Source organism: Thamnophis sirtalis, unplaced genomic scaffold (genome assembly GCF_051295495.1).
Source record: "Thamnophis sirtalis isolate CommonGarterSnake01/CBP01778 unplaced genomic scaffold, rThaSir2_p1.2 scaffold_2, whole genome shotgun sequence".
NCBI lineage: Eukaryota > Metazoa > Chordata > Lepidosauria > Squamata > Natricidae > Thamnophis > Thamnophis sirtalis.
In genome coordinates this window covers 88,912,495-88,935,233 of record NW_028261382.1, presented here as the reverse complement: position 1 = coordinate 88,935,233, position 22,739 = coordinate 88,912,495, and the positions used below count along the sequence as shown (strand labels likewise).

General features: G+C 43.1%; 1 protein-coding gene across 2 annotated transcripts in view; it reads left to right on the top strand.

The window, feature by feature from the left end:
* The window catches only part of KIRREL3 (kirre like nephrin family adhesion molecule 3), a 781,414-nt gene that overhangs the window by 243,836 nt on the left and 514,839 nt on the right, over positions 1-22,739 (top strand). The gene's annotated exons all lie outside the window — the stretch shown is intronic.

Genomic DNA, 22,739 nt, shown 5'->3' with positions numbered 1-22,739 from the left:
GGCAGAGAACTGATTGTTAAATTCTTTGAATCCCACCACTGTGAAGAAGCATATTTCTTTGCAAATTAAGATGTCGTACACGAACGTGCCTTTTATACTGGCAGTTCCGAGTGGCTCTTACCAGTTTTGAAAATCTGCTGTGTCTCTTAGAAAACTCGTTAGATCCATAATTACTATATTTGATATTGTTTCACTGGTAGCTGGTAGTTCAGCCTTGCCCACTAGAAGGAGTTTTCTAATTGAAAATCTACCATGTGATCTTGCCAGCTGTTTTCCCCCCTTCTCTCATTCATATTTATATCATTAAAAACTTTCCCCGCCCTCCCATCCTTTCCGGCTTCCACCCCATCTGCAATCTTAGGCATTAATCAATTGTACAACTTTCCTCTGTAGCCTTCATTATCTCCTATAACAAAGAGAGAGAAAAAATATGGAAGAGAAAACATAATTAGATGCCACTTTGCTCAAATAATATCTTTGAAAACAACACTGACTTATGAAATGGGAAAGCAGAAATGGCACAGTTTGAACTAATCACTGAATTAAGTGTTCTTTTTATTTGTTGATGCTGCCGAAGTTTTAAAATCAGGGTTTCTCCTCCCCTGGGTATTCTTTGCAGCAGTTCATGACAAAACCAGAGTTCAGATGGATGGATGATTAGACTCCTTCCCACCCACCCCCACCATCACAATAAAAAATGAAATATTTCTATAATATTAAACCCATCAAGTTGATCAAAGCGCAGTGTCAAAAGACATTGTAAGTGCTTCTGCTCAACCAGCACCCAGGATGATTGCAAATCTGCGTACATTTTATCTCTCTCTCTCTCCAGAAGAAGGCAGTAAATTTGTAATACTCAGCACAGATAAATGTGAATCAAGAAAACAGCCAGCTCTCCTCAGCTGAATTTCCTGACCATGCCAACGATGGTGCTTCGTTTGCTGGTGAATGATCTGAACTGGGGGGAGCAAAAAGAGATTGGAACCCAAAGTACTCTGTCCAGCTCCCTCTTCTACTTATGATTCACTGCTTCTACTGCTTTGTGTTGCCTTGTTGCTTAGACTAATAACCACAGTGGTCTGCTTGTCTGGATACCAAGGCTCAACATGTCCAAAAGAAGTGATAAATGATAAATAGAGACTGCAACCACAGCCTGCGTTGTAATAAGACAGGGCCTTGGTTCAACTTGTCTCTTCCCTAGCCCAAGACCTCCTTGGAATAATCAATGGGAATATGACATGATTCATAAATATTGGGTTTAGAAAGACATAGCCATTCCATTTGTCCATTCATTCAGATGAAGACCCAAAGAGCAGAGTCTGTCCTGCCCTTCCTTCTCTGATGCATTAACTCTAGTTGGCCATTCAACAAAGGTCTTCAACAAAGGCCATTATCTATGTAGATGTCCTGACCTAGGCTTCACAAAATCAAGAAGCAGATTCCAAAATCAAGAAGCAGATTCCCATGTAGATATCCTGACCTAGGCTTCACAAAATCAAGAAGCAGATTCCTTCACAAAATCAAGAAGCAGATGACCTAGGCTTCACAGAATCAAGAAGCAGATTCCTTCCAAAATCAAGAAGCAGATGACCTAGGCTTCACAAAATCAAGAAGCAGATTCCTTCCAAAATCAAGAAGCAGATGACCTAGGCTTCACAGAATCAGGAAGCAGATTCCTTCACAAAATCAAGAAGCAGATTAAGCTAATGTGAATTCCTCTCATTCACATTCTAGGAAGGTCTCAGCAAGTGTGAAAAATGGTCACAACTCACTGTTTTCGATGTTGTAACTTTCAATGCTCCCTAAACGAACTGTTCTAAGTCAAGGACTATCCCTTCATATATTCTTCAGGACCCTTAAGACCACTGCATTCCCTTATCCTCTTCCATATACAAATATTATTTTTCTAACATAGCAGAATAGTAACAAAGCCTGCATGTTTGATCTGGAATCTCTACTGTTAAGGAATAATAACAGTCTAAGTCCCGAAAGTGCTTTTTTCAGGAGGCAACTGGACTTTCTTGGTTCTTTTTTTTATTGAAAATTTAAAAAAAAGCTTTTACAAATATTTACCTCCCCGAACCCACCCCAACCCATCTGACCCCCCCAACCTCCCCCCCGACTTTCCAGAACAAATCCAGGGTATAAATCTTTAACAAGCATATACTAAAATAAACTTAAAGAAAGTTAGTATCATCTTTCATTTGAGCTTTAACTCCTCTTTTGTTAGGCTAACTCTAAACAGATTATATCGTTCCTCGCTTTTTCAGTCAAAAACTATCTGGAATTTTTTAGTCCCATATTTATTTTGAATATAGTCAATCCATCTTCCCCACTCCAGTTTATATTTCTCATCTGAGTGTTCCTTACAATATAGCAATTAGCAATAGCAATTAGACTTATATACCGCTTCATAGAGCTTTCAGCCCTCTCTAAGCGGTTTACAGAGTCAGCATATTGCCCCCACAGTCTGGGTCCTCATTTCACCCACCTCGGAAGGATGGAAGGTTGAGTCAACCTTGAGCCGGTGAGATTAGAACCGCTGAACTGCAGATAACAGTCAGCTGAAGTGGCCTGCAGTACTGCACCCTAGCCACTGCGCCACTGCTGATATTTTAGCCATCTCTGCTAAGTTTGATACTTTTAATGTCCATTCTTGAATAGTAGGCAAATCTTCCTTTTTCCAGTATTGCACCACCAGCAGTCTTGCTGTCATTATTAAGTACAAAATCAAATTAGTCTCTATAACAGTACAATCAGTAATTATGCCTAACAGGAATAACTGAGGGTTTTTTTGAAGACGTTTTGCTTCTCATCCAATTAAGCGTCTTCAGCTCTGACAGGATAGTGAGGAATGGAAGGACTGATATTCCTTGCAGACAGAACTGGTCATTTGCATCCATTTAGAAGGTTGAAGTTGAAGCCCTTGGAGGTTTCTCTGTCCTCGGGGGGGAGAGGGTCACTTGAGTCGTGCTCCTGGTTCCTGTAGTCTGCAATATTTCCTCTGGAAATCCATTCCTACTCCCACACCATTCAAAGGGTGTTCGTCCCAAATTCTATAGCTAAAAAAAAAACTCTGTAGTGATTCTCAGTCATCCAGGTCATGGTTGTCCCAAAGGTGACACAGGTACCATTGGGATAATCATGACTTGGATGACTGAGAATATCTACAGACTTATAGCAGTATAAGATAAAGGAGGATAAATGACCATGGTGGTAGCAGTAGAGGAAATCCATGAGTGAGGAGACAGCAGTGAGCAGATGCATCTTCAAGATGATAAGGAGAAGGATCCATAATGAACAATGAGCATCCATAATGCCAATCACCTCCAATAGACCGATCAGATCCCACAGATTAGGCCTCCTCCGAATTCCATCCGCCGGCCAATGCCGACTGGCGACTACCCGGAGGAGAGCCTTCTCTGTGGCTGCTCCGACCCTCTGGAACGAGCTCCCCGTGGGGATTCGAACCCTCACCACCCTCCAGGCCTTCCGCAAAGCCCTTAAAACTTGGCTGTTCCGACAGGCCTGGGGCTAAAGAGCTGTTGCCCCCCCCCCCTCGAATGGTATGGTTGTTGTGTGCTTTTAAATTGTATATTGTTCTGTTCGTCTTTTTTATCCCTTATCTGTATCCCCTTCCCTGACTTGGATTGTCAGCCGCCCTGAGTCCCCTTCGGGGAAAAGGGCGGCATATAAATGCAATAAATTCAATTCAATTCAATTCAAAGCATTGAGTAGATTGGTAGCACAAATTTCCCTTGATGGAATAAAACTGTGTCTGGAATTAGTTATTATCTCTTTTAAGGTGAGGAGATGAATGCTTATGCAAAGCTTCTTCTGGCAGATGTCTTCCACAAATGTTTGCCCTGCTGGGGCAATGGGAAAATTGAGCTACCGGTCACTGGAATGACTTAGCAAAGACTGGTCTGTCTGTCTACTATAGCAAACTGGGCTTCAATCCAGAATAGTGTTGCATTTCCCATATGTGTGCAGATTTGTTTTGGACATAGTGGCTGGACTGAAAATGTCTAATTAAGAAAGCAAGATTTGCAGGGGTGAGGAAGAGAACAGGGCAAACAACTATGAAATGAATTTATTGCTCACCAAATTAGAAACTATTTAGAGCTTTAAGGATTAAGTACCATTTATTATTGTCCAACAAATGTTGTACTACAATAGAACAGTTGTGGAAATTGAGAGGACTTCTGCATGAATGCTAAACGGCTTCATTAATGTCCAGCACAATTTCACTGAGTGATAAATTAATTTGTCGGAAGCTCTAAGAACTACCAAATGGCATGGCAGACCCCCCCAAAAAAGGGACATTGACAAGAAAGCAAGGGATTGCTCTGTTTTTAGTATGCAGAGTAGCTCATGCAAACATAATGTACTGTCAGAAATACTTGCCAGCTAGATTGCCACACTAATGTGTCAAATGACAAGTCATTTGGCAATTTCAAATACCGTAACTACTACGGCAAGAACTGAAAAGAGGGACTGAGTTAAGTGTATCTCCAAGATGTATTTAAAAATGGGACTGACCTATTGATAAAAAGTGCAAAATACCCAATTCTCAGTCTGATGTGTACCTCCAGTGTGTGTGTGTGTGTGTGTGTGTGCGCGCGTGCGTGCGCGCATCCAACAATGGATGGAAACTAATCAAGGAGAAAAGCAACCTAGAATTAAAAGAGAAACTTCCTATCAGTGAGGACAATCAAGCAATGGAATGGCGTTGCCTTCAGAAATTGTGGGTGCTCCATCCCTGGAGGCTTTCAAGAACAACCCCTTGTCTGGGATGGCACAGGTAGTCCTTGACTTATGACCACAATTGAGCCCAACATTTCTGTTGTTAAGTGAGATATTTGCTAAGTGAGTTTTGCCCCGTTTTACAATCTTTCTTGTCACGGTTGCTAAGTTGCTAAGTTTGTAACCTGGCTGTTAAATGAACTTGGATTCTCCACTGACTTTGCTTGTGGGAAGGTTGCAAAAGGGGGTCGCATGACCTCGGGACACAGCAACGGTCATAAATATGAACCAGTTGGCAGGCATCTGAATTTTGATCATGTGATCATGCAAACACTGGAAAGTTCGTAACTCTGAAAAACGGTTAGATGTGACATTTTTCAGTGCCAATGTAACTTGGAACCATCACTAAATGAACTGCTGTAAGTCAAGGACTACCTATATGGGGGTCTCTTGCTTGAGCAGGGGTTTGACCTAAAAGACCTCAAGTGTCAGTATTCCAAGTATCATGTAGAATTAAATCAGAGTCCAAGGCAAAACAATCCTTAAAGTTCCAATTTAATAAAGCAGACATCTTAGCACATCTGTGTTAATCCCAATTCTGGAAATGACATCAGAATCCCACCCAGTTAAAAGTTCATGATCTTGTCCCCACACCCACAATCCATCACATGGTCCAATCTTCTTCTTCCATGCTGGCGTCCACACCCAGCTGCTTCCGGTCAGGTGTAAAAGTGCGGAGACAAAAGATGACCTTGGCTTCTAGCAAAGAATGAAAACAATACATTCCACAATTCTACTCTTGTCTATTCCCCCTCCCATCAACTATACTAATGAAACAGCATAATGAAATAAGAGAAAGTGTGGCAGGCCAAAATTCTAAAATGAATATAACTGCAGGCCTGACATCAAGGTTCTTTCCAGCTCTATTCTGATTGATTGACAATTCTAAGCCTCACTGTGGATTGGCACATTCATGTGAGAAAGCAAATGAAGGAGGACAATCCTATTTGAGAATAGTTTTCCAGATCAGAAGTTAAAGTAGGCCTCAATACTGCAGAATAATATACACCCACAGAAGTAGACAAGAGGAAGGAAGGAAGGAAGGAAGGAAGGAAGGAAGGAAGGAAGGAAGGAAGGAAGGAAGGAAGGAAGGAAGGAAGGAAGGATCATTGTGTCTTGCTAAGATGTGATAGAAGGTCTAATAGGCAAAAGCATCTCTTGCTCATCCTTCACCATAATTCCAACCAGATTCTCCCAGAATACCCAAGAGCTGTTACCCATCTTCATAAGAGCCTTTCATAGGCCATGCATCAAAGTAGGTTGCAGTTACTTGATCAATATAAATGTCTCTTCTGACAAATGCTCCCTTTTCCGTTACATTTGTATGGAGGTGGGATATTTTGCCATCTGCCTTGCCATGCAAGATACATTTTTCTCTCTGAAGTAATGTCAGTGAGTAGGAGCCAGGCCAACCTAATCATCTTGCTTCTTCAGGTTGAGTTGCTCTGAGCTATTTTAGCATCACACATGCTGGTTTCTCCTTGAATCCCTCAGCCATTTGCAATCTTCCCATTTCTGGTCTCATCAATTCCCTTTAGTACATATTAACTACAGTTCAGCAAGTTTCCGCCTGTCCCACAGGGTTCTTTAGGCATCAGTTTCTTTGTCATCTTATTGATCTATTCTTCTCTTTATCATTTCCCAATGTCTGTCCTGAATCTGAATTGAAACCTCAACTGGAGTGGTATTTGCTGCCTGCCTGAAATGCTTTGGTTACTCCCATCCATCCATCCATCCATCCATCCATCCATCCATCCATCCATCCATCCATCCTCCCAATTCTTTCTTCCTGCCATTATCATTTGCTTGTTTCTTCCATGGTTTCTAGAACATCTTTCTTTTCCTGGGAATAAAATGGTAGTTGTACCATAACATGTCACTATCATTGATGGGATTCAATTTTTTTTACTACTGGTTCTGTGGGCGTGGCTTGGTGGGCGTAGCATGACTTGGTAGGAGTGGCTTGGTGGGCATGGCAGGGGAAGGATATTGTAAAATCTCCATTCCCTCCCCACTCCAGGGAAAGGATACTGCAAAATTCCCATTTCCTCCCAATAAGCTGGGACTCGGGGGGGGAGAGAATAGATGGGTGCAGGGCCAGTCAGAGGTGGTATTTACCGGTTCTCCGAACTCAAAATTTCCACTACCAGTTCTCCAGAACTGACCAGAACCTGCTGAATACCACCTCTGGTCACTTTGGCATGGCACAATGTAATTGTTTCGTTTTGCAAAGTAGAGATTCTTCTAGAATGGTGAGCCTTTTAGGCACAGAATGCCTAAACTGGAAGGTACGCACCAAAGTGCCAGAAATTCAACAATCAGCTGGCTGGCATGTATGCGCACCTTGGAAACCCAATGACCATGCATGCACACATGTTGTGGCCCATCAGCAGCCAGCACAGCTGGCAGCAGATTTGGACAGTGAGGAGGCTGGGGAAGGCTCTGACGAGTGCTCTGCATTGGAGGCAGAGATGGGGACAGGGTCATCTGACAGTTATCAGCTGACTTTGGAGTCAGACATCAGGAGGCAGAAGAACAGCTGGATCCTGTTCCAAGTGTGCACATGTGCAGAGTTGCCAGAGGAAGGGAACAGCTAAAGAACAAGGGTCAACTTGGTAGTAAGGCCACAGGTGGACAGAGAATGGCCCCTCCCATAGGGAATAAAAGAGGAGCGAAAGGGGAGTGGAGTTTGCAGGAGATAATTAGTTCATTCCTGCATTTTTGCCAAGTATTACGGCATCTGAAAGATATCGCCCTGGCCATTCTCCAACCCTGATAAAGGTCGGTAATTGGAAACTATCTTGAAAGAATGTGGGAAAGGAAAGACTTTGCTGGAGAGGAATTCACTGTAAATTAAATAAAAGGGGTTTATTGGGATGAGGATTTGGCTTCATGCTTCTGGGAAGCCTAGGTCAGAACAGTGCATTGGAAACCCGACAACCAGCTGTCAGAGCTGGGGCAATGGCGCATGTGTCCACAGAGAGGGTTCTGTGTGCCACCTCTGGCATGCATGCCATTGGTTCATCATCACGGTTCTACAAAATTCCATTAGCACAAAATGTGAAAGAACACTTTATTAGCCAGCAGAAAGCTTTTTTAAAAAAAAATCAATAACAATCAAAATGAGTTCCTGTTCTAACCAATATTTGCAGTAGTGTCAGAATTAACCTTGGCCCTAATGCTGGCTGTGGAATTCTGGGAGTTGAAATCCACACATCTTAAAGTTGCCAAAGTGGAGAAATGCTGTTGTATATTATCAGATATTAGAATATAAACACAGTGGCATTTCCAGGTGGACTTTCATTTAGACTTTGATCGGGTTCAGGTAAGCAAGTTTTCAGACCATGCCTAGAGACATGGTATAATTAGCATACAGCTAAGGGCCAAGCTTGACATCCCATTAATTCTGTGGCTGTAATTAACTCGCTCTGTACTTCATAATTCGAATCACAGCTGTATAGAACTCAGTCGGGATTTGTAGCATGTTTCCCCACAATTGTGGACTCTAATGCTGCTTCTTCTTCTCTCCCAAACATTATTGACCAACTGAGAAGCTATTAGTGGTAAGAAGGGTACTTAACCTCTCATGCAAGAAAGCAGCTTGCATGGATGTTTATACAAATTGCAAAAAGCATAAAGGATGGCAGAGAAGGGTAATGGGAAGAAAGATTAACTCCCTGCTAAAATACCGCTAGCCTAGTTTTTTCATTCTCTTTTTTTTAAAATTAACTTTATTAAAAGTTTGAATGCAGAGTAAAAACTTAAGAAGAACTAACAAGTTCCCTTTTTGCAGCTTCTATTTAAAATTTAAACACTCTATTGTTAATTGGATATATTTTTTAAAAAAATAAATAAATTATCTGCATTGCAATTTAGAACTTAAATAAGCAGATACTGGCAAATTAGTTATGCCTGTCAATTAAAGGTCCTTATTAGTCCAGTGTTGAAATAGTGTGAAACCTACTTGCAACATCATTTCTGCAAGTGAAGAATACTGGGCTATTCATATCAGGAGTCTACAAGTTAAATGTCGCAGAAACAAAATTAGGACTCTCTTGACTTGACGAGTCTATTACCATGGCTGTTTTAATGCCACATTATTCCCAGGTGATTTCTTTGCTGACCTCCTGTTTCATTTTTAGGCCGAGTATCCATGCTTTTGTTTGTAACTTTTTCATCATGCTGTGACACGATGAGGAAAAACTGAATCCAGGAAGAGGTTATTTGCAGAAACAAAACTGAAGGTCAATTATGGAAAACATCAAGGATATGGGATAGTTTGTCTATTGTTCACCAAGGAGCCCTGGGGTCTTAGAATGTAGAGCATTGCAAGCAAACTCTGCCCACAGCTTAGAGATCGGTCCTGATGGGACTAAAGGTTGACTCAGCCTTCCATTCTTTCGAGGTTGGTAAAATGAGGGCACTGATTGTTGAGGGCAATAGGTTGACATTGTAAACTGCCCACAGAGTGCTATAAAGCAACAGTCACCAGCTGGTGGTCATGGACCACTAGTGGTCCACAAGAACATTTTGGTGGTCTTCAGAATTTTTTTTTATGTTGCACGAAATTAGGGGTCCTCAAACTACGGCCTCTGTCCCGGACACGTGCAATGAATAAACATGTGTTGCTACAGAGATTCTCCCCCTTCAGGGTCTTTTTGTGTGGGTCAGAGGGAGGCAAAAATCCTGACTTGGGGTCTGCTTCAGTCTCCTGGTGCAAGGCTGGAGGGAAGCGCCGTTGGTGGCAAAGAGCCGGAGGGCCTCGTTCCAGTGGGAATGCATCATGGCCTGGAACTGGCTGACCATTTCAGCCCGCTGAGCCTCCAGGTACCTGGCCTTGCACACCAACAGGTCTTCCCTCTGCTTGGAAAGCCTATGCTTGTAGTCCTCCGTGAGGTGCTTCTGCTGAGCCTCCTTCTCGATCAGATCCTATTTGAACCGAGCCAGCTGTTTTGCCTACTCTTTCTCATGGTAGCTGCTTAACTCCAGCAACTGCTTCTTGTTGGGGCCCTAAGGAGCCCGGGCGGGCAGGTAAGGAAGGGCTGGGAGGGAAGGGGTGAGAAGAAGCTGGCAAGGCACTTGACATGAATGACATCGAGTTGGCCATGCCCAACCAGTCACATGACCACCTTGCCATGCCCGCCCAACCAGTCATTAGGCAGATCATATTAGTGGTCCACAGGATTTAAAATTATGAATTTAGTGCTCCCTAAAGTCTGAAAGGTTGGGGACCTCTGCTATAAAGCACTATGGGGTGGTATAAAACTCTTAAGTGCTGTTGCTATCCCAGAGGCTTTCTAGGGGCAATGTCCTATTACTTTAGTGTAGATATTAGCTGCAATAATTTCCCTTTTCTTACACCTATATTAAATGAAGAATGGGAAGAAGTAAAGCAGGAGTGGGGAAGCTTTCCTCCAAAGGCTAAATTGGCTTTACCCAAACACTTTTAGCCTCCCTCCCTCCCTTCTTCCTCACTCTTCCTCACTTCTTCCTCACCCATCTCACAGCTATTTGAGACTCTAGGCAATACAATAAAAATCAAGATGTTAAAACAACTGCAATGAACAAACATCAACAATATTATTATTAACAAGTTAAGGAGAAAACTGACATTAAATACAATGCAGTCATCTCATCAAATCACCATTCCCTTGAGATACCTAGGCCTACGGACACAGCTATGTTTGAAGCAACTTACAGAAAGATGCCATGAGTGGGACCAATCTCATCTTAGGTGTAAAAGTGATGTTCTACAGATGGATGGCACAGCAAAAAAGGTCCATCTCTTGGGTCCCACTCCATCTTTCATAGATGGAAAATGCAGCACACCTGTTCTGCCAGATCTAATGGACTGGGCAGGTGTAATTGGGTTGTTGTTGTTGTTAGTTGCGAAGTTGTGTCCGAACAATTGCGACCCCATGGACAATGTTCCTCCAGGCCTTCCTGTCCTCTAACATCTCCCAGAGTCCATTTAAGTTCATGCCTACTTCTTCGGTGACTCCATCCAGCCACCTCATTCTCTGTCGTCCCATTCTTCTTTTGCCCTTCAATTGTTCCCAGCATTGGGCTCTTCTCCAGTGAGTCCTTCCTTCTCATTAGGTGACCAAAGTATTTAAGTTTCATCTTCAGGATCTGGACTTCTAAAGATCAGCCAGGGTTGATCTCCTCTAGGACTGTCCGGTTTGATTGCCTTACAGTCCAAGGGACTCACGTGAGTTTTCTCCAGCACCATAGTTCAAAGACCTCAATTCTTTGCACTCAGCCTTTCTTAATGGTCCAACTTTCACAGCCATACATTGCCACTAGGAAAACCATAACCTTGATTATACACACTTTTGTTGGCAGGGTGATGTCTCTGCTTTTTAGTATGCTGCCTAGATTTGGCATAGCTTTCCTCCCCAGGAGCAAACGTTTTTTTAATTTCTTGGCTGCAGCCCCCATCTGTGGTGATCTTGGAGCCCAGGAATTGGGTGGAGGCCTCAAATACCAGCAATGGGTGGTTTAAATCTACATCCTATTAGCTTTAGTCTATGAACACCCTTGCTTGGAATATCTCCTTATCTCCTTGCACATTATGCATAAATGCAAAGTCTCCTCAAATTTAATCAATCTTCTCATCGGAAGCTATGAGGAAGGAAAAGAACTCCTACATTTGATTGTGGCCATTGCTCACTGGCCTCAATCCATTCCCCTGTACCTATTCGATGGAAATGATCCGTCAACTTCCCTTAGGCTGCATTATTTAGTAAACATGCTTTTATGCCACTTCAATCAATATGCCTATAAGCAACTCGCCAGCAATGGATGCACAATAATGTACTAACACAATAATCATAAAACTATCCTAGAAGGATACAATTGTCATAATGTTATAATCATAGAAGCCCAGCACCATTTATCTGAGAAGTTCATCACGCAGGTACCTCTAAGTCAGTGGTTCTCAAAGACATATTTTCGATGGTCTTAGGAACCGAGACACCAATTTTATGGTTGGGGGTCACCACAACATGAGGAACTGTATTAAAGGGTCGCGGCATTGGGAAGATTGAGAACCACTGCTCTAAGTAGTCATTACCCTTGAATGCATATTGGAAAAGGCATATTTTCAGCAGCTTTCTGAACATTGGCAGTGACAGTTTGGATCCGATTTGTAATGATCAGTCTTTCCACAACCTTTTCAAAAACCTTCCCTAAAAAGAGAAAGTTAAGGACTGGGTCTTAATATTATTGTATTTAGAGCATGAGCAGGAAAATCCCCACAGCCAAAATGCTGCATCTTGAGAAGAACCAAACCTGCCCTCTACCCACCTTTCAAATGTTAGGTGGGATGCAGTGGTAGGTTTCAAATTTTTTTAGAACCTCTTCTGTAGGTGTGGCCTGCTTTGTGGGAGTGGCTTGCCGGCCATGTGTCTGGATGGGCATGGCCAACTAGTAAAATGTGGTGAAACTCACTTAACAATGCTCTTGCTTAGCAACCAAAATGTTGGCTCAGAAACTCTGGCATTTGAAGCGTGCAAGTCTTAAAGCTGTCAAATTACAAGACCTTTGCACCCCTAACCCTTTAGAAAAAAACCCAGGGGTGTTCAAACATGACAGCTTTAAGACTTGTGGACTTCACTCACTGTCAGAGTCTGGTAGCAGCTCCAATGGCTCCTTCCGGGCCACAACAGGTTAGTACCACTGTTGTTATTAACAATCTGACTTCCACATTAACTTTGGTTGTCAGATGGTGATAAAAGGTGATCACATGACCCCGGGACACTGTAACCATCATAAACAGGAGTCAGCTGCCGGCATGACTATGGGGATGCTGTACGTGTGGTTGTAAGTGTGAAAAATGGCCGTGCATCACTTTTTTCAGTGCCACTGTAACTTTAAACAATCACAAAGTGAAGGATTGTAAGTCGAGGAGTAGCTGTATTTCTGAAACGCAAGCAGCTGCTGCTCTGTGAATTGATACACGGTGAATGAAGGCAACTACAAAGAATTCGGCTGCCTTCTTCTCAAATCTGAGATGTAGCTAAATACCAGGTTGGTAACCAGCTGCCTCTTAGATTATTTATCCCTTTGCTTTTTTCAAAGCAGGATATCTTCAACTACATGTCACATCTCTTGTACCCGAAAAGTTTGGGATGAAAGTAAAAAAAAAAAAAAAGATCAAAGAAGAAGAGCAATAAGGATGTGCTGTGTGGAGGGCAAATGGATTTACAGCGTGATGGGAAAAGTTTCTGAAATCCAAATCCATACAACATTCAGTGATATAGTGTTAAGACCCTGATATGGGGGCGGGGGGAAGGCCATTTAAGTAAACAGCACATTGCAAACAATTCTGTCACTATTCCAAGTTACCATGAGCCTAAGCTAGCTGCAGATTTTAGAAAGTGTGGGCCCAACCCATGTGAAGATCTCCAGGTTGAGAAAAGGGGAGGTTGACCTAGGCTTCAATTTTGCAGCATTGTATTTTGAAGGCTCCTTAAAAAGTTTGCATGATAAACCTAAAATAATTGCAACTCCTTAAAAATCTAACAATATGGAGTCCTTGGTGTGCTTTCTGGGCTTGGTTGTTTGCTAGCAGACACTTCAATACCCAACTAGGGAACATCATCAGTGCTAGTGAGTGTGGAGTTTGCTCCTTGTTTATATATAATAGCTGTTTTGACCAAGGCTTCCTTAAAAAGCAAGAAGCATAGTCTTGGTCCTGGCAAAACCCCGACTGTGAATTCCTTTCATTCACAGTCAGCAAGGTTTAGCAAACAGTCTTTCAGAGGAATGTTTATCAACACGAACCTTATCTCATCTGGAGAGCTGCCAAATAACTAGTTTCCAAGTGTGGGGCAAGGCAAAACTTGGCACAGAGTCTCTTATAGTCCAAACAGAACTTTCCACTCTTGAAATGACCCAATGAATGAATGGTTTCCTGCAAAAAGTCCACTCCCTGTTCACTCCCTTTTGTTTCCTATGGGAGGGGCCAATCACCTCCAAGGTGTGGCTTTACTCCAAAATTGACCCTGCTTTCTTAGTTGTTCTTGTCTTCTGGTAGCTTTGCGCATGCACACACTGGGAAAGGGCTCCAGATGTTCCTCTGTCTCCCTGTTGTCCAGCTTCCTCTCTGCTTCTGATGCAGAGCCCTCATCTGAGCTTCCCTCAGTCCCCAGGACTGGCCCATGTTCCTCCCCAACCTCCTCACTGTCCGACTTTTCTGCCAACTCTGCTGGCTGCTGGCAGGCCACAACAGTAGCTTGGCCTGTCAGTATTGGTGGAGGTGTGATTTCCTTCTTGATAATTCCTTGATTAGGGTATTATTTTCTGCACAGTTGTTTCCCTGGTGTTAATCCCTGCTTCTCTGGGTGTTGGCTGCTGAACAGGATGTGTTTTTCTTTCCTTCTTAGATGTTTATTTTCTCCTTTGAATGATAAGTAAGTGTGGTTTATCTCTGTGTCTATTGACATTGTATTAATGTATCAATACTTCAGAACCAATGAACCAAGTAATGAAAACTCATTTTGATGTTTGGTGGCGTTGTTTGTTGTTATTTTTATTGGAGTTTTACACCTAGAGATCTATTGGATATTCATAACTGAAGATTGATGAAAACCTTGAAAGTATGAATGGCTGATAAGGACAATGGTTTGACATAAGGATCCTATCTAGCACTAGAGGCATTTAAAAAGCTTAGAGAAATGTCCAGGAATTGCATGAAGTTCTCATCTTCTGCTAGGACAAATGACTGCTGTTGCTTCCACCCTGGGGCTTCAGACCATTCTGTTTAATAGCTAGACAGTTGAACAATGCTTTTTATTTTCTTTATGAGAATGTCTGGGGGTGTGTTGTGCCAGGTATCATATCTTTGATCTCTCCATGTGGATGTTGAAGGTTCTCTTGAATGTAGTAGTATCTCCTTGAGATTAATACTTCATAGCAGTCTCAGCACCATGCTGTCCTGATTCATACATCAGAAGATGTCATGCTTGGTGCTAGCTTCTTGCCTCAATGGCATTGTGCTGGCAGGATAAATAACCCTTGGCTGGCTCTGCTTGTCCCCTTTTGTTATGCGCAAATAATTCAACAAGCTCAGTGGAGATTCCCTCCTAGAACTAGTGATAGAGTAGCACTGAAGATAAATGTGGAAGAAAAGGCACAGTGGGAAGGGACTGAGACAGCCTTGATGAGGATAAAATAAGTAACCAAAAGAAGTAAGCTTAAGTTTTTTTTCCTTTTTTTTTTCTTTGAGAAGGGACACAGTGAAACAATTCTTTTGGGATAACTTACATGGAACAACAAAGGACCACACTGTGCTTATTTGCCTTCTTTCCATTGGTTAATTATGATTAAATATTTCCTTCCTTCCTTCCTTCCTTCCTTCCTTCCTTCCTTCCTTCCTTCCTTCCTTCCTTCCTTCCTTCCTTCCTTCCTTCCTTCCTTCCTGACTTATAAAGCCCTTCGTAACTTATAAAGCCCTTCATGGTATTGGACCTGGGTACTTGAGAGACCGCCTGCTGCCAATTACCTCCCATAGACCCGTTAGATCGCACAGGGTCGGCCTCCTCCGGGTTCCATCTACCAGCCAATGCCATCTGGCTACCACCTGGGGGCCTTCTCTGTAGCAGCTCCGGCCCTTTGGAATGAACTCCCCGCGGAGATTCGGACCCTCACCTCTCTCCAGGCCTTCCGGAAAGCCGTCAAAACCTGGCTGTGCCGGCAGGCCTGGGGTTGATGAGTTCCCCTCCCCTCTCGACTTGTATGGCTGTATGACTCTTGGGTATTTTAATTATGTGTATTGTGTTTGTATCCCCCTTTCCCCTTTTGAGTTGTTCGCCGCCCTGAGTCCCTCCCGGAGAAGGGCAGCATACAAATAAACTAAATCTTAATCTTAATCTTAATCTGAAGTAGGGCCATACAATAGCTGTGTTATATTTTAAGCCCCGATAATGATAAAGGAGTTTTCTTGTAGAAAGGGAAAAGAGAGCTAAAGAGATCTGGAACTTATTCATTGGAAGCTCTTTTCAAAGCATTTATTTTATTTATTTATTTTATTTATTTGGTTTGTCAAACATGTGAAAGATAACAGGTATAAGTACAAACATGGACATGAACAAAGGAAATGAGTACAAATAAAAGGGGACACTAAGACAGGGATAGTAGCCACGCTGGTGAGCTTATGCACGGCCCCCTTTACGGACCTCTTAGGAATGGGGTGAAGTCCATAGTAGACAGTTTAAGGTTGAAGCTGTGGCGGTTTGAGGATGTAACAACAGAGTCGTGTAGAGCATTCCAAGCATTGTCCACTCTGTTGCTGAAGTCGTATTTTCTGCAATCGAGTTTGGAGCAGTTTATGTTAAATTTGTATCTATTGTTTGCCTGTGTATTATTGCAGTTGAAGCTGAAGTAGCTGTTGACAAGTAGGATGTTGTAGCAGAGAATTTTCTGTACTATGCTTAGTACATAGTAGACTTACTATGCATTTGACCCTAGGAATGATCAAGGTAGGTCATAAAGCATCACTGCAAAACAAATAAACAAACAACAAACAAGAATTGTTTTTTTTCCCCGGTACACAATTGTGTGACTCCCATACACACCCAGTCTTGAAGGGAAAAACTTGAGATAAATGTAACTTAATCTCCTGAAAAATGAAGGCAACAGTGTCTTCTCCACGTAATTTTTCCCTAACCCCACATCTCCTTTCTGTTATAGTCATGCCAATTTTACTTTTTGCTCATGTCAGATTTCATAAACCAATAAGCCTCAGGGTTTTTTTTTCCTTAATGCAGATGGAAATTGATTTACTGCACTTTCTATCTTACCCACTTCTAAGGATTTGGGTCAGGCAGCCAGAGTTTAAAAAGACAGAAGACAGAAAATCAGAATGTCAAAATAGATGACATATAAATAATATTGAGATGAAAACTCAATGTTTCCACATACTTCTGGCTGTTTTGGAATGGCAGCCTGCAGTAGAAATATGGTGTCTTTGGGAAAACACTCTCTCGCTCGGACAAAGATTTCTAGGATGAAGTAAAAGAGTAGCTTAAGGGGAGGTCTCTACTGTAGTGGTAAGATATTGGCAATCCATGCAGAATGACCCAAGTGCAGATCCTGGTATCTGCAGGCTGAGTTGGGTCCCCCCCCCTCCCTTGTCTGGAATTCGAGAGAGTGGCTGACAGTCACGATAGATGACTGATGAGCTCCACATTCCAAAGCAAACACAGGAATTGACTTTGACATTCTGCAAGAAAGTGTTTCTTGACCTTGGCAACTTGAAGAAGTGTGGACTTCAACTCCCAAAATTCTGGGAGTTGAAGTCAACACCTTTTCAAGTTGCCAAGGTTGAGAAATACTGCTGTAAGGGAACTATAACTAGAGTAAGTAAGGGGCTCAGTCATTGAGCTTGTCGATCAGAAAGGTCGGCAGTTCGGCGGTTCGAATCCCTAGCACCATGTAACAGAGTGAGCTCCCATTACTTGTCCCAGCTTCTGCCAACCTAGCAGTTCGAAAGAACGTAAAAATCCAAGTAGAAAAATAGGAACCACCTTTGGTGGGAAGGTAACAGCGTTCTTTGTGCCTTCGGTGTTTAGTCATGCAGGCCACATGACCATGGAGACGTCTTCGAACAGGGCTGGCTCTTCGGCTTTGAAACAGAGATGAGCACCGCCCCCTTGAGTCAGGAATGACTAGCACATATGTGCGAGGGAAACCTTTACCTTTAACTAGAGTAAAGCACTCCTATTTTCTACAGGCACACAAATACACACAGACTTTACCTAATGTAATTATGATGGCCACTTTGTATATTATGTTGTCACTAAGCTCTTTTGTAGAAATACTGCATTGTCTTGATCAATTTGGGGTGATGACCAGCATGGTACAAGCCACTCAGTTGGTCATCACACCTCCTATCCACAAGACCTTCATTTTGGGGGTGATGACGCCCCAAACCAAACCTCAATTCTTCTGCTTTCCAGAGATGTGCTGGGCCACAGGACTATGGCCCCTCTGCTAACCCTACAGTTTTGTCTGATTATAATGTTTTCTGTGTATGTGTGTGTGTGTGTGTTCTTTGTCAAGCTGAAATTGCAGTGTTGGATAATACAAGCCTCAAACAGTAATTAGTCATGTGTGATTTGTTTTCCAACTCTGTATTTAAATTATTAAAATTGTGTGATGAGATACAGTGTGTATCCACGATACTACATACAAATTACTGGAATTAAGGGGAAACTTCCTAACAGTGAGGACAATCAACCAGTGGAACCGCTTGCCTTCAGAAATCATGGTTGCTACATCAGTGGAGGTTTTTAAGAAGAGTCTAGACACTTATTTATCTGAGATGGTATAGATTCTGTGCTTGAGCAGGGAGTTGGACTGGAAGACCCACCCAGTTTGAAAGTTCAAGATCTTGCCTCCATACTCACAAGTCCATCACATGGTTCAATCTCCCACTGCCATGCTGGCAGTTCCACCCATCCCATTCCGGTCTGGTGAAAAGGGGCACAGACAAAAAATAATAACCTTGGCTTCCTAGAAAGGATTTTGTTGTGCATGTGACTCCTTACAATCTCCCCTCCCATTTTCCCACAATAGAAAAATGCATAGCAGAATAATAGAAAGTATGGCAGGCCAAAGACCCAACGAAAAGATGGCTGCAGGCCTGGCACAAGGTCTTTTCCAATTCTATTCTGATTGATTGGATGGAAATCTTGGTTTGGGGAGGAATATAATCCGCCTAATTCTTTTGAGGGACTCATTTTTCTTTATGGAAATAATCCTGTGGGAGAAAGGGAATAGCATGTGGAAATAACATTCAACTCAGGCCCAAGGAAACCATCCAAACAAAGGCAATGAAAGGGAATGGAAGAGTTCATCTGAGCACCTTAGTGTGCTTAATGGATGTGCCTCCTTATTGCCACTATTCTCAAAGGTTGTAAAAGGCATGGCTATAAAACTCTCTCTGAGCAACTCATTCCCAAGCAAACACAAGACATTTAGATAAGTAGAAGTATTGCAGAGGAAGACATGTAAATACAGAGGTTTTGCATATAGCAGTATGTGGGGAAACCCGTCCCTGCTTCCTTGGGCCCAAAGTCCAGATCCTCATATTTTGCCTCCCTTCTTCTGGCTGTTCTTTTCTCATCCCATAATCTCTGTATTACTTCTCTTCTATAAAATGGCTCTCTCTGGTGTGTGAATCAGGGTTCCTCACAGAGGTGGTTTCCTACCAGTTCGCACCTATTCGGTAGAACCGGTTCGCCAAATCTACCGAACCGGTTAGAAGAGGTTCTACCAGTGGACCCGGAAAGCAGGCCACACCTACAGAAGAGGTTCCAAAAAATTTTGAAACACACCACTGGTCCTTGGATATGATTATTCTACACTATCATGCTCATATTTATAAAACTCAGTGCCTCTGTGAAAGGTAAGGATGACTACTGCGTTTGTGGTGCAATCAGAACATTGCGTGTGTTGAAGTTGTTTTAACACAAACCAAAGATGCCTTTTAAAAAACAAGTTTACATCATATTCTTATGCATGCCAGTGCTGTGTGTGAGGTAATTTAAGGTGGTTCTGACAAGTGTCGTCAGCATCTTCATATCTGGTCACATGGGCGGCAAGCCACTCCCATCCGGTCACATGGGTGGCAAGCCACTTCCACCCGGTCACATGGGTGGCAAGCCACTCCCACAAAGGAGGCCACACCCACAGAGTACGTTCGAACAATTTTTGAAACCCACCACTGGTGCCTCACCTCATCAGTTTCAGCTCTCAATAATTGCCATGCTAGGAATATTAGATAAAAGGTAAAGGTTCCCCTCGCACGCATGTCCTATCCATTCCCAACTCTAGGGGGCAGTGCTAATCTCCGTTTCAAAGCCAAAGAGCCAGTGCTCTCCGAAGACATCTCTGTGGTCATGTGGGCCAGCATGACTAAATGACAGAGGTGCACAGAACACTGTTGTGTGTGTATGTTCCAGCATACCTTTGGAATGACTCAAGCAATTTCAACCAAACTTGATACACATATTACTTACTCTCTCAAAACAAATAGTGTGTGGGGTAAGACACCCCCAACACCCCTTGGTGTGTGTGTTCTGTTGATATACAGCCTGTTGTGCCTTAAAATGTCTTCTATCGTACTGCCTTCAAATGTCTTCTGCTGTACAGTGCTGTGGAGTTGCCATGGTAACTTCATGGCTTCACAGTACTCCACAAGGGGGCTGCCTCTGGTAAGGGGGAAAATCCAACATTAGAAATTGCAGCAATGTTCATGGAAGGAGGGTTGGGATAAATAAATACCCAAGCAGCTCTATATAATCAATTTGAAGATGGTAATAAGAACAATGTCATTAGAAATAAGCACCTTTTCCTTTCAAGCTCTTCTTCCATTCACTGACTTCTGGGGACAAGTTTCAAATTTTAAACTTCTGCTGCAATAGGTTAGGATATTAGGAATCATGGTTCACCACCATCTGTTATTTTATTTTTCTATTGTGGCATTTATAATCGCTACCCACATTAATTATTTTGGCACTAAAGTCCTTTCTCGTTCGAGGACCCTGTGATTTCTAAGAAAGATGGATATTAAATATGCCACACACCAGCACGAGGTTCCATTACCCGGTGCTATTAAGTTTCAAGGCTGTGTAGAGTTAACACAGAAAAACAACTTTTGCTATTTGCAATCACAGCCAAGCCTTTGAGTGTTGTGGTTCAGAATAAGAAATACAGATGATGACAGGAGCTGATTTCTTATTAGGAACCTAAGCGAGCATTTGCATAAATCAAAAGGGCGCTGGGAGCATCCTTCGGTGCCAAGCATTGCCCAGGCAGATGTCTGCAGCTGTTGGAGCACAGAATTGGACATTCAAACATGCCCCCTACATTTCAACAGGAGGAAAGCCTTTATCTTGCACAAATGTTTTGCTTATAAATAGGTCGCACATCTACACTTGGGCTTCACTTTTTAGAAATCAGCCCTGGTGCAGGGAGAGGTCCTAGGCATCAGATAAGCACAAGGGGATGCATGTGTGAATGCTTTCATTTTCAGATCCCCCCTCTGAAATAAGCAAATGTTCATACATGAGTTCTACAGATGAAAGATAAGACCCTTACAATTGTCTCTCTCGACAAAGATAAACAGAAATGCCTGAAAAGCTGTCAATCTGGGAAGAACTTCTAAACGTTCCTGATACAGTAAAAAGCACATGTGTAGTCCCCAAAACACTCTTTTTATTTCAAAGGCTGTGAATTATATTCATTCACAGCCCGTCATGAGTCACAAATAGTTTGTAAAGAGTCCGACAGAAGTCTGCCACAGTCCTTTGGGATAAGGCTGTTAAGCACCCATCTTTATCTTCCTTGAAATATGGCCGAAGACCTAGCTGTCAACTAGTTTGGTAAGGCCACACGGAGCACAAAGTCGAAACGGAGCTTCAGAATATAACCCGGCCAGCATGAAGTTGCTTCCTGCAGAGGCTCACATGGCTTTGCTCCTCCTTTAGGTCCTATGGGAGGGGCCAATCACCTCCAAGCTTACTCCTTAGTTGTGTCTTAACTGTTCTTGCCTTCTGGTAGCTCTGCGCATGCGCCCACTGGGAACAGGATCCCCCTGTGGGGGGAGACTCCAGAGGCAACACATAACTCCCAGATGGCCCTTGCCCCCTCTCTGCCTCCAACGCAGAGCCCTTGTCTGACCCTTCCCCAGACTCCAGGACTGGCCCATGTTCCTCCCCAACCTTCTTGGTGTCTGAATCTGTTGCCAGCTCCACAAGTCACTGCTGGACCACAACAGAATCCAGCACATCCTGTCCCTACCCAAGCTGCTTAATTCCCCATCAGTTTTATTTCTCTGGTCAATTAATTGAAATGTGGCGGGGTTTCTCTTTCCTCCGTCGCTTCTCCTTCCCCCACCCCAGTTTTCTTTTCAATTGGCAAGGCAGCTGGTATGGCCAACCTGTGGTTTCCTGCACAGCTGTGCTGTGTCTTGCTTGTCGCCATTAAAAGCCATTTCATCTCTGTTCAGAGCCATTTCTGGTGATCATTTCTCCCTTTCCGATTAAACTGGTAGTTTCATGTGGCCATTTAGCTGTCAGGAGTCCTGAGTGGCATCTTTGCATTTTAAAATGTAAGCAGGCCTGGGAGAGAAGGCTAGGCAGCTGCCTGACCAACAGATCAGCCCAAGTGTTTTCCCAACTGATCTGGCGTACTCTGGGAAGCGAGCGTGACAGATTTTATATCTTGCATTGGGGGAACCCAAAAAGGCTGCCTTTTTTTGTGTTCCACAGAACAAATGCTTCTAAACAGAAGGAGAGCAGGCATTTTACTCCTTGTTAATTGTGAGCGATGTGGATTTGCAGAGTACCTTGGGGCTGGGGGGATAGAAAAATCTCCTTTAAGCTGTACTCAAGTCTTGGCAATGTCGTTGATGTATCCAGGCAGTTTTAGTTGCAAAAGTGCAGAACATCTATGGAGATTCTCAGTCACCCACGTCAGGCATGTGCCAAAAGTGCTTTTTAAAAAGACAACTGTGTTGTGGCCCACCTCCAGCCAGTGGAGCTGGCAGCAGATTAGGACAGTGAGGAAGTTGGGGAGGAACATGGGCCAGTCCTGGGGACTGAGGGAAGCTCAGATGAGGGCTCTGTGTCGGAGGCAGAGAGGGAGCTAGACAGCACTGAGGCAGAGGAACAGCTGGAGCCTGTTCCCAGTGTGTGCATGTGCCGAGCTGCCAGAAGACAAGAACAACTAAGAAAGCAGGGTCGACTTGGGAGTAAAGCCACACCCTGGAGGTGATTGCCTCCCCACATAGGAAATAAAAGGGAGTGGGCTTTTTGCAGGAAACCATTCATTCATTGGGTCCGGAAAGCTCTGTTTGTGATCATAAGAGACTGTGTCAAGTTTTGCCTTGCCCTCTGTTTGGAAACTAGCTATCTGGCAGTGCT